Genomic DNA, 13,704 nt, shown 5'->3' with positions numbered 1-13,704 from the left:
GAGATTGCATATGTTTTGTTCCTATCAGCATGAATCACATATTCAATGATGCCAGATTACTTTTTAGATCTCCGTAGCTAGAAAACATCGACAGGTTTCTCGAAACAACTAGGGGCACGCAACACATGTGGAAACGAAATGGCATGAACCGTGACTTATTTGAGTATTTGTGTTTCTCTTCTCTCTTTCCTTTTCACCTTCTTTCTTTTTGTGGTGCAAACCTGAATCCAAATACATGGTTCCGTTCCATTTGTTATTTCTGAATTTTCTACATTATAATCCAAGCATATATGTGTTTGCTTAAATGAAAAGCATTTAGATTGTTTAATGCACAAGACTACCACTTGTTGGGGTCTCGTGTTGATGAACTTAGCTCGTTGGTTGTCATCCACCGTGTGATTTGAGAAATCTATGTCTTTGTTTCACAGGATATGCTTGATCAGTTGCTTAAAAGATGTGCGATATATGTTTTTGATGGTAGATTCATGTTGCTGAATTCTCCTCTCTGGTGATTACTTCACCTTTGATTCAAACATGTTTGTGTCCCTTTCGCAACATACCTCGGTCTTCTTCTATTATTGCACAAGATGTCCGCCTCCGCCTTCCAGCCATTGATGGAAAATATTGACATATAACTATGGGGATGGATGACTCTTCTTCTCCCAGAGTTGGGGGAGGGAGAGGGGTGCCTACATAAAGGGAAACGTTGCTTCTTCTGGTCCAATGACGATACTAACTTCTAGATCTAAATGCCTTGCAACGTAGGATAAAGTCTGCACGCCAAAGCTTGCATGTGGTCATGGTGTTAAAAACATTTTGGCATAAAATCTTTGCCTTCTCGACTACGACTCCTACATACTGTGTTATGTGGCGTCGGAATCGTGAAACCCTCTCCCTTTTGAATGCAACTTTGTTAACTGGATATGGCAAAAGGTGACCATCGTGCCCTCTTTCCATCCAATCGGCGATCTCTGGATGGGCTCTACGACCTCTAAGCTACCCCATGCACTAAAATCCTTTGTCTTGCTCAAGTTGATTTGTAAAGTTTGGGATGCGAGAAACGTGAAAGTCTTCCATCAACAGGATTTAGCATCGAATGATGTAATAGTGATTGTTCTCTCTTATTTCAGCTTGCGGACAAATCAGCTAAAAAAACACGCTCAAAGATCACGCCAGACTGTGGCACTATTTTCTTTCCTCGTTTTATGGATCCATGCCCCCCTCCGAAAGTTCCAAAAAAATATGCAACAATGTTTATATAAATCTTATTATTTGAGATTGCATATGTGTTGTTCTTATCAGCATTAATCACACATTCAATGATGCCTGGTTACTTTTTAGATTTCCGTATATAAAAAATATCGACAAGTTTCTCGAAACCGCTAGGGGAACGCAACACATGGGGAAAGGAAATGGCATGAACCGTGACTTGTTTGAGTATTTGTGTTTCTCTTCTCTCTTTCCTTTTCACCTTCTTTCTTTGTGTGGTGCAAACCTGAATTCAAATACATGGCTCCATTCCTTTTTTTATTTCCGAATTTTCTACATTGTAATCCAAGCATATATGTGTTTGCTTAAATGAAATGTGTTTAGATTGTTTAATGCATAAGACTACCACTTTGTTGGGGTCTCATGTTGATGAACTGGCTAGTTCACTAGTTTTCATCCACCTTGTGATTTGAGAAATCTATGTCTTAGCTTGACAGGATATGCTTGGTTAGTTTCTTAAAAGATGTGTGATGTATGTTTTTGTGGGTAGATTCATGTTGCTGGATTCTCCTCTCCGGTGATTACTTCAGCTTTGGTTCAAACATGTTTGTGTCCCTTCCGCAACATACCTCGGTCTTCCTCTATTACTGCACAAGATGTCTACCTCTGTCTTCCAGACGTTGATGGAAAACTTTGACATATATCTATGGGGATGGACGACTCTCCTTCTCCTGGGGTTGGGGGAAGGGAGAGGGGTGTGCCTATATAAAGGGAAGCATTGCTTCTTTTGGTCCAATGATGATACTAGCTTCTGGGTATAAATGCCTTGCAACGTAGGATAAAGTTCGCACGCCAAAGCTTGCATTTGGTCTGGTGTTAAAAACATTCTGGCAAAAACCTTTGCCTTCTCGACTATGACTCCTACCCAATGCGTGGCATGGTGTTGGAATCGTGAAAGCATCTCTCTTTTGAATGCAACTTTGTCAACTGGATATGGGAAAAGGTGGCCATTGTGCCCACTTTCCATCCAATCAGCAATCTCTGGATGGGCTCTATGACCCTTCAGCTACCCCATGCACTAAAATCCTTTGTCTTGCTCATGCTGCTTTGTAAAGTTTGGGATGCGAGAAACGCGAAAGTCTTCTGTCATCAGCATTTAGCACTGAATGATGTAATAGTGAATGTTCTCTCTGATTTCAGCTTGTGGACAATTCAACTAAGAAAGCCAAGCTCAAAGATCACGCCAGTGTAACACCCACGATGCGGCTATATCTCCCACGTGTCGAAGCACGACTTAGAGGCATAACCGCATGGTGATTTTGTCGCAAGAAGGGTCATCTTCACACAATCCCATGTAATGAACAAGAATGGTATAAAGAGAGTTGGCTTACAATCGCCACTTCACACAATACATAATTTAGATCATACATCATTCAAATACACTCATAGACCGACTACGGTCAAGTTCAAATGAAAAGAAGACAACCCCAAATGCTAGATCCCCAATCGTCCCGACTGGGCTCCTCTACTGATCATCTAGAAACGATACATAGTAACGACCAAGGGCCTCATCAAATTCCCACTTCAGCTCAGTTGCGCCATCTGCGCCAGTAACCTCGGCACCTGCATCTGTTTTGGTAGAATCTGTGAGTCACAAGGACTCAACAATCTCACACCCGCGAGATCAAGACTATTTAAGCTCATAGGTAGGTAAGGGGGAATATGGTGGAACTGCGGCAATCACTAAGCATATATGGTGGCTAACATACGCAAGTGAGAGCGAGAAGAGAAGCAACGCGTCGGTCGAGAAGCTAGAAGTGATCAAGAAGTGATCCTGAAACTACTTACGTCAAGCATAACACAAACCGTGTTCACTTCCCGGACTCCGCCGAGAAGAGACCATCATGGCTACGCACGCGGTTGATGCATTTTAATGAAGTCAAGTTTCAAGTTATCTACAACTGGACATTAACAAATTCCCATCTGCCTCATAACCGCGGGCATGGCTTTCGAAAGATTATATACCCTGCAGGGGTGTCCCAACTCAGCCCATCACAAGCTCTCACGGTCAACGAAGGAATAGACCTTCTCCCGGGAAGACCCGATCAGTCTCGGAATCCCGGTTCGCAAAACATTTCGGCAATGGTAAAACAAGACCAGCAAAGCCACCCGATGCGCCGACAAATCCCGATAGGAGCTGCGCATATCTCGTTCTCAGGGCACACCGGATCGTCCAAACTTCCGGTAGGCCAGCCCAGAGTTGCCCCTGGTGGCCACCTGCGGCTGACAGGTTGGACCAACACTCACGACGAGCACTGGCCCGGGGGGGTAAATAAAGATGACCCTTGGGCTCGCGAAAACCCAAGGGAAAAGGGCTTAGGTGGCAAATGGTAAAACCAAGGTTGGGCCTTGCTGGAGGAGTTTTATTCAAAGCGAACTATTAAGGGGGTCCCATAAATCACCCAACTATGTAAGGAACGCAAAATCAAGGAACATAACACCGGTATACGGAACTAGGGCGGCAAGAGTGGAACAATTCACCAGGCATAAGGCCGAGCCTTCCACCCTTTACCAAGTATATAAGGTGCATTAATTTAAACAGGAGATATTGTGATATCCCAAAGTAACAATGTTCCGACCAGGAACAAACTTCATCTTCACCTGCAACTAACAACGCTATAAGAGGGGCTGAGCAAAAGCGGTGACATAGCTAGACAAAGGGTTTGCTAGGACAGGATGGTTAGAGGTTTAACATGGCAATAGGCAGGCATGGTAAACAAAGGCAGGTAGGGCTAACAAAGCGATAGAGCGAGTACTAGCAAGCAGAGATAGAAGTGATATCGAAGGTATGATCATCTTGCCTGCAAGGTTCTCAGAGTAGTCGAAGGCTTGATCCTCGTAAGCATTCTCAACAGGTTCCTCGTGCACGTACTCGTCTCCCGGCTCTACCCAAATCAAGAACACAAGCAAGGAACCACAATAAATCACGGTGCGATGCACAAGCAACATGATGCAATACATGTCATGATATGCGAGATGTGATATGCAATGCATATGTGTGCTTCGGAAGGAAAGATGATGAACAAGGCATCAACTTGGAAAACCAAGTATGCCGCTGGAAAGATGAGATGATTTCGATTGAAATCGATGTAAAAATCACCGGGAACGGATGCACGGTTTGCAAATGGCAAGCAAGACAAGAATGGCACAAAGCTGCGTTTAACAGCGCGATGCTACTTAGCATGCAACAAGAAACTATGCTACAGCACCCCAAAATAAAAACAAAGCATATGGCAATGATCTACAGGATATGCTTTACAAAAGAGGAACACTGAGCTATGGCTAATTCACATCATAACAGGTTCAAACGAGCATGGAGAAAGTGCAAAAAATTATCAGGTTGGACATGGCATAAACAGCAGCACGAAGCAATGTTCAGAGCAAGTTTTTAACATGCTACAAGAACTTATAATAGTAAAATAAGGCATGGCATGAATCTACTAAAAGCATAGATCAAAAGTCCCTTACTGACCATAAGCCAAAAAGGATCAGAAAATATGATGGCACCCACGTAAACATAGCAAGTTTCGTTAACAGATTTCAGCAAACAAAGCATGACATTGAAATAATTACGAAGGCACCTTCGTGAGCTCGATGCACTCACTATAGAGCATTTCATGATAAACTAAGCATACATCCATCAAGAAGACATGACATAGAAGCTATACATGGCAAGAAACAACATCATAGCATATCCGGATCAACTACAACAACCTCGGCCAAATTGAATAACATGTAAACAATCTGCCAGGAAACAATTTGAAGCAAAAGTAGAGCATGAAAATGACATGCTAGACTACTCCATAATTGCAACTAGGACCATGGATGGATAGAGCAAAACCATGTTTTCAAAACTCCCTTACTGAAGTATCTCAAATTATGCATGTATCTCTCTGTAGCAACATGTTTACATGACATCAAAATTACAGCAGGACATGAACTAAAATCAGCATGATCACGAAGCCTAGTTTGCATGCTTGTGCTAGTCACCACATTTATCACGAAAATACATGGTAAGCACCTCTGTAAAGAAGACATAGCCTAGTTTAAAACAAATTTAGGGACCAAGTCCATAGGATGCACACATCAATCATGGCAAAAATGACAAAAGAGTTCGTGCTGATAAGAATCTGAAACTAACAATATGAAGCCCTCTTCCAACAGAATTTCGGGCATCAAGATGAGCTCAAATGCAAATGATGCAATGGAATGAAATGATGTTCTCTTTGAGACGAACAATTTGACATATTACACGCATGAAACGGAGCTACGGGTGCGAAGATGTGATGCTATGAAGTTGCAACAAAATTAATGCAGTTAAGGACTTGGAAGAAATTCGGGGGAGAAGAAAAAGTCAACCCAGAGGGATCCGATCGGATCTGGCGCGCGCTTCGAGGATCGCTGTGTTGGGAAACGTAGTAATTTCAAAAAATTTCCTACGTGCACACAGGATCATGTGATGCATAGCAACGAGGGGAAGAGTATTGTCTACGTACCCTACGCAGACCGACTGCGGAAGCGATGACACGACGTAGAGGAAGTAGTCGTACGTCTTCACGATCCAACCGATCAAGCACCGAAACTACGGCACCTCCGAGTTCGAGCACATGTTCAGCTCGATGACGATCCCCGGACTCCGATCCAGCAAAGTGTCGGGGAAGAGTTTCGTCAGCACGACGGCGTGGTGACGATCTTGATGAACTACAGCAGCAGGGCTTCGCCTAAACTCCGCTACAGTATTATCGAGGAATATGGTGGCAGGGGGCACCGCACACGGCTAAGGAATCGATCACGAGGATCAACTTGTGTCAACTTGTGTGTTTAGAGGTGCCCCTGCCTCAGTATATAAAGGATCCAAGGGGGGGAGGAGGCGCCGGCCAGGAGGAGGTGGCGCAGGAGGAGTCCTACTCCTACCAGGAGTAGGACTCCCCTCCAATCCTATTCCAACTAGGAATCCCCAAAGGGGGAAAGAGGAGAAGGGTGGCCGGCCACCTCTCCTAGTCCTAATAGGACTAGGGGAAGGGGGGAGGCGCGCAGCCCTGGTGGGCAGCCCTTTCACCTTTCCACTAAGGCCCATGAAGGCCCATATGGTTCCCGGGGGGTTCCGGTAACCCTCTCGGTATTCCGGTAAAATCCCGATTTCACCCGGAACACTTCCGATATCCAAATATAGGCTTCCAATATATCAATCTTTACGTCTCGACCATTTCGAGACTCCTCGTCATGTCCGTGATCACATCTGGGACTCCGAACAACCTTCGGTACATCAAAATGCATAAACTCATAATATAACTGTCATCGTAACCTTAAGCGTGCGGACCCTACGGGTTCGAGAACAATGTAGACATGACCGAGACACGTCTCTGGTCAATAACCAATAGCGGGACCTGGATGCCCATATTGGCTCCTACATATTCTACGAAGATCTTTATCGGTCAGACCGCATAACAACATACGTTGTTCCCTTTGTCATCGGTATGTTACTTGCCCGAGATTCGATCGTCGGTATCCAATACCTAGTTCAATCTCGTTACCGGCAAGTCTCTTTACTCGTTCCGTAATACATCATCTCACAACTAACATATTAGTTGTAATGCTTGCAAGGCTTATGTGATGTGTATTACCGAGAGGGCCCAGAGATACCTCTCCGACAATCGGAGTGAAAAATCCTAATCTCGAAATACGCCAACCCAACATCGACCATTGGAGACACCTGTAGTACTCCTTTATAATCACCCAGTTAGGTTGTGACGTTTGGTAGTACCCAAAGTGTTCCTCCGGTAAACGGGAGTTGCATAATCTCATAGTCATAGGAACATGTATAAGTCATGAAGAAAGCAATAGCAACATACTAAACGATCGGGTGCTAAGCTAATGGAATGGGTCATGTCAATCAGATCATTCTACTAATGATGTGACCTCGTTAATCAAATAACAACTCATTGTTCATGGTTAGGAAACATAACCATCTTTGATTAACGAGCTAGTCAAGTAGAGGCATACTAGTGACACTCTGTTTGTCTATGTATTCACACATGTATTATGTTTCCGGTAAATACAATTCTAGCATGAATAATAAACATTTATCATGATTATAAGGAAATAAATAATAACTTTATTATTGCCTCTAGGGCATATTTCCTTCAGTCTCCCACTTGCACTAGAGTCAATAATCTAGATTACACTGTAATGAATCTAACACCCATTGAGCTTTGGTGCTGATCATGTTTTGCTCGTGGAAGAGGCTTAGTCAACGGGTCTGCAACATTCAGATCCGTATGTATCTTGCAAATCTCTATGTCTCCCACCTGGACTAGATCCCGGATGGAGTTGAACCGTCTCTTGATGTGTTTGGTCCTTTTGTGAAATCTGGATTCCTTTGCCAAGGCAATTGCACCAGTATTGTCACAAAAGATTTTCATTGGACCCGATGCACTAGGTATGACACCTAGATCGGATATGAACTCCTTCATCCAGACTCCTTCATTTGCTGCTTCCGAAGCAGCTATGTATTCCGCTTCACATGTAGATCCCGCTACGACGCTTTGTTTAGAACTGCACCAACTGACAGCTCCACCGTTTAATGTAAACACGTATCCGGTTTGCGATTTAGAATCGTCCGGATCAGTGTCAAAGCTTGCATCAACGTAACCTTTTACGATGAGCTCTTTGTCACTTCCATATACGAGAAACATATCCTTAGTCCTTTACAGGTATTTAAGGATGTTCTTGACCGCTGTCCAGTGATCCATTCCTGGATTACTTTGGTACCTCCCTGCTAAACTTATAGCAAGGCACACATCAGGTCTGGTACACAGCATTGCATACATGATAGAGCCTATGGCTGATGCATAGGGAACATCTTTCATATTCTCTCTATCTTCTGCAGTGGTCGGGCATTGAGTCTTACTCAATTTCACACCTTGTAACACAGGCAAGAACCCTTTCTTCGCTTGATCCATTTTGAACTTCTTCAAAATTTTGTCAAGGTATGTGCTTTGTGAAAGTCCAATTAAGCGTCTTGATCTATCTCTATAGATCTTAATGCCTAATATGTAAGAAGCTTCACCGAGGTCTTTCATTGAAAAACTTTTATTCAAGTATCCCTTTATGCTATCCAGAAATTCTATATCATTTCCAATCAGTAATATGTCATCCACATATAATATCAGAAATGCTACAGAGCTCCCACTCACTTTCTTGTAAATACAGGCTTCTCCGAAAGTCTGTATAAAACCAAATGCTTTGATCACACTATCAAAACGTTTATTCCAACTCCGAGAGGCTTGCACCAGTCCATAAATGGATCGCTGGAGCTTGCACACTTTGTTAGCTCCCTTTGGATCGAAAAAACCTTCTGGTTGCATCATATACAACTCTTCTTCCAGAAATCCATTCAGGAATGCAGTTTTGACATCCATTTGCCAAATTTCATAATCATAAAATGCGGCAATTGCTAACATGATTCGGACGGACTTAAGCATCGCTACGGGTGAGAAGGTCTCATCGTAGTCAATTCCTTGAACTTGCCGAAAACCTTTTGCGACAAGTCGAGCTTTGTAGACAGTAACATTACCATCAACGTCAGTCTTCTTCTTAAAAATCCATTTATTCTCAATTGCTTGCCGATCATCAGGCAAGTCAACCAAAGTCCATACTTTGTTCTCATACATGGATCCCATCTCAGATTTCATGGCTTCAAGCCACTGTACGGAATCTGGGCTCACCATCGCTTCTTCATAGTTCGTAGGTTCATCATGATCTAGTAGCATGACCTCCAGAACAGGATTACCGTACCACTCTGGTGCGGATCTTACTCTGGTTGATCTACGCGGTTCAGTAGTATCTTGATCTGAAGTTTCATGATCATTATCATTGGCTTCCTCACTAACTGGTGTAGGTGTCACTGAAACAGTTTTCTGTGATGAACTACTTTCCAGTAAGGGAGCAGGTACAGTTACCTCGTCAAGTTCTACTTTCCTCCCACTCACTTCTTTCGAGAGAAACTCCTTCTCTAGAAATGATCCATTCTTAGCAACGAATGTTTTGCCTTCGGATCTGTGATAGAAGGTGTACCCAACAGTTTCCATTGGGTATCCTATGAAGACACATTTCTCCGATTTGGGTTCGAGCTTATCAGGTTGAAGCTTTTTCACATAAGCATCGCAGCCCCAAACTTTAAGAAACGACAACTTTGGTTTCTTGTCAAACCACAGTTCATAAGGCGTCGTCTCAACGGATTTTGATGGTGCCCTATTTAACGTGAATGCGGCCGTCTCTAAAGCATATCCCCAAAATGATAGCGGTAAATCAGTAAGAGACATCATAGATCGCACCATATCTAGTAAAGTACGATTACGACGTTCAGATACACCATTACGCTGTGGTGTTCCGGGTGGCGTGAGTTGCGAAACTATTCCACAGTTTTTCAAATGTACACCAAACTCGTAACTCAAATATTCTCCTCCACGATCAGATCGTAGAAACTTTATTTTCTTGTTACGATGATTTTCAACTTCACTCTGAAATTCTTTGAACTTTTCAAATGTTTCAGACTTATGTTTCATTAAGTAAATATACCCATATCTGCTTAAATCATCTGTGAAGGTGAGAAAATAACGATATCCGCCACGAGCCTCAATATTCATCGGGCCACATACATCGGTATGTATGATTTCCAACAAATCTGTTGCTCTCTCCATAGTACCGGAGAACGGTGTTTTAGTCATCTTGCCCATGAGGCACGGTTCGCAAGTACCAAGTGATTCATAATCAAGTGGTTCCAAAAGTCCATCGGTATGGAGTTTCTTCATGCGCTTTATACCGATATGACCTAAACGACAGTGCCACAAATAAGTTGCACTTTCATTATCAACTCTGCATCTTTTGGCTTCAACATTATGAATATGTGTATTACTACTATCGAGATTCAATAAAAATAGACCACTCTTCAAGGGTGCATGACCATAAAAGATATTACTCATATAAATAGAACAACCATTATTCTCTGATTTAAATGAATAACCGTCTCGCATTAAACAAGATCCAGATATAATGTTCATGCTCAACGCTGGCACCAAATAACAATTACTTAGGTATTAATCCCGAAGGTAGATGTAGAGGTAGCGTGCCGACCGCGATCACATCGACTTTGGAACCGTTTCCTACGCGCATCGTCACCTCGTCCTTTGCTAGTGTCCGCTTATTCTGTAGTCCCTGTTTCGAGTTGCAAATATTAGCAACAGAACCAGTATCAAATACCCAGGTGCTACTGCGAGCATTAGTAAGGTACACATCAATAACATGTATATCACATATACCTTTGTTCACCTTGCCATCCTTCTTATCCGCCAAATACTTGGGGCAGTTCCGCTTCCAGTGACCAGTCTGCTTGCAGTAGAAGCACTCAGTTTCAGGCTTAGGTCCAGACTTGGGTTTCTTCTCTTGAGCAGCAACTGGCTTGCTGTTCTTCTTGAAGTTCCCCTTTTTCTTCCCTTTGCCCTTTTTCTTGAAACTAGTGGTCTTGTTAACCATCAACACTTGATGCTCCTTCTTGATTTCTACCTCTGCAGCTTTCAGCATTGCGAAGAGCTCGGGAATAGTCTTGTTCATCCCTTGCATATTATAGTTCATCACGAAGCTCTTGTAGCTTGGTGGCAGTGATTGGAGAATTCTGTCGATGACGCAATCATCCGGAAGATTAACTCCCAATTGAATCAAGTGATTATTATACCCAGACATTTTGAGTATATGCTCACTGACAGAACTGTTCTCCTCCATCTTGCAGCTATAGAACTTATTGGAGACTTCATATCTCTCAATCCGGGCATTTGCTTGAAATATTAACTTCAACTCCTGGAACATCTCATATGCTCCATGACGTTCAAAACGTCGTTGAAGTCCCGATTCTAAGCCGTAAAGCATGGCACACTGAACTATTGAGTAGTCATCAGCTTTGCTCTGCCAGACGTTCATAACATCTGGCGTTGCTCCAGCAGCAGGCCTGGCACCCAGCGGTGCTTCCAGGACGTAATTCTTCTGTGCAGCAATGAGGATAATCCTCAAGTTACGGACCCAGTCCGTGTAATTGCTACCATCATCTTTCAACTTTGCTTTCTCAAGGAACGCATTAAAATTTAACGGAACAACAGCACGAGCCATCTATCTACAATCAACATAAACAAGCAAGATATTATCAGGGACTAAGTTCATGATAAGTTTAAGTTCAGTTAATCAAATTTACTTTAAGAACTCCCACTTAGATAGACATCCCTCTAATCCTCTAAGTGATCACGTGATCCAAATCAACTAAACCATAACCGATCATCACGTGAGATGGAGTAGTTTTCAATGGTGAACATCGTTATGTTGATCATATCCACTATATGATTCACGCTCGACCTTTCGGTCTCCGTGTTCCGAGGCCATATCTGCATATGCTAGGCTCGTCAAGTTTAACCTGAGTATTCCGCGTGTGCAACTGTTTTGCACCCGTTGTATTTGAACATAGAGCGTATCACACCCGATCATCACGTGGTGTCTCAGCACGAAGAACTTTCGCAACGGTGCATACTCAGGGAGAACACCTCTTGATAATTTAGTGAGAGATCATCTTATAATGCTACCGTCAATCAAAGCAAGATAAGATGCATAAAAGATAAACATCACATGCAATCAATATAAGTGATATGATATGGCCATCATCATCTTGTGCCTGTGATCTCCATCTCCGAAGCACCGTCATGATCACCATCGTCACCGGCGTGACACCTTGATCTCCATCGTAGCATCGTTGTCGTCTCGCCAATCTTATGCTTCCACGACTATCACTACCGTTTAGTAATAAAGTTAAGCATTACATCGCGATTGCATTGCATACAATAAAGCGACAACCATATGGCTCCTGCCAGTTGCCGATAACTTGGTTACAAAACATGATCATCTCATACAATAAAATTCAGCATCATGCTTTGACCATATCACATCACAACATGCCCTGCAAAAACAAGTTAGACGTCCTCTACTTTGTTGTTGCATGTTTTTACGTGGCTGCTACGGGCTTAAGTAAGAACCAATCTCACCTACGCATCAAAACCACAACGATAGTTTGGCAAATAGACTCCGTTTTGACCTTCTCAAGGACCGGGCGTAGCCATACTTGGTTCAACTAAAGTTGGAGAGGCAGTCGCCCGCAAGCCATCTCTGTGCAAAGCACGTCGAGGGAACCGGTCTCGCGTAAGCGTACGCGTAAGGTTGGTCCGGGTCATCTCGTCCAACAATACCGCCGAACCAAAATATGACATGCTGGTAGGCAGTATGACTTGTATCGTCCACAACTCACTTGTGTTCTACTCGTGCATATAACATCAACATCATTAACCTAGGCTCTGATGCCACTGTTGGGAAACGTAGTAATTTCAAAAATTTTCCTACGTGCACACAGGATCATGTGATGCATAGCAACGAGGGGAAGAGTATTGTCTACGTACCCTACGCAGACCGACTGCGGAAGCGATGACACGACGTAGAGGAAGTAGTCGTACGTCTTCACGATCCAACCGATCAAGCACCGAAACTACGGCACCTCCGAGTTCGAGCACACGTTCAGCTCGATGACGATCCCCGGACTCCGATCCAGCAAAGTGTCGGGGAAGAGTTTCGTCAGCACGACAGCGTGGTGACGATCTTGATGAACTACAGCAGCAGGGCTTCGCCTAAACTCCGCTACAGTATTATCGAGGAATATGGTAGCAGGGGGCACCGCACACGGCTAAGGAATCGATCACGAGGATCAACTTGTGTCAACTTGTGTGTTTAGAGGTGCCCCTGCCTCAGTATATAAAGGATCCAAGGGGGGGAGGAGGCGCCGGCCAGGAGGAGGTGGCGCAGGAGGAGTCCTACTCCTACCGGGAGTAGGACTCCCCTCCAATCCTATTCCAACTAGGAATCCCCAAAGGGGGAAAGAGGAGAAGGGTGGCCGGCCACCTCTCCTAGTCCTAATAGGACTAGGGGAAGGGGGGAGGCGCGCAGCCCTGGTGGGCAGCCCTTTCACCTTTCCACTAAGGCCCATGAAGGCCCATATGGTTCCCGGGGGGTTCCGGTAACCCTCTCGGTATTCCGGTAAAATCCCGATTTCACCCGGAACACTTCCGATATCCAAATATAGGCTTCCAATATATCAATCTTTACGTCTCGACCATTTAGAGACTCCTCGTCATGTCCGTGATCACATCTGGGACTCCGAACAACCTTCGGTACATCAAAATGCATAAACTCATAATATAACTGTCATCGTAACCTTAAGCGTGCGGACCCTACGGGTTCGAGAACAATGTAGACATGACCGAGACACGTCTCTGGTCAATAACCAATAGCGGGACCTGGATGCCCATATTGGCTCCTACATATTCTACGAAGATCTTTATCGGTCAGACC

This window comes from Triticum dicoccoides, chromosome 2B (genome assembly GCF_002162155.2).
Source record: "Triticum dicoccoides isolate Atlit2015 ecotype Zavitan chromosome 2B, WEW_v2.0, whole genome shotgun sequence".
NCBI lineage: Eukaryota > Viridiplantae > Streptophyta > Magnoliopsida > Poales > Poaceae > Triticum > Triticum dicoccoides.
This window is presented reverse-complemented; position numbering follows the sequence as displayed.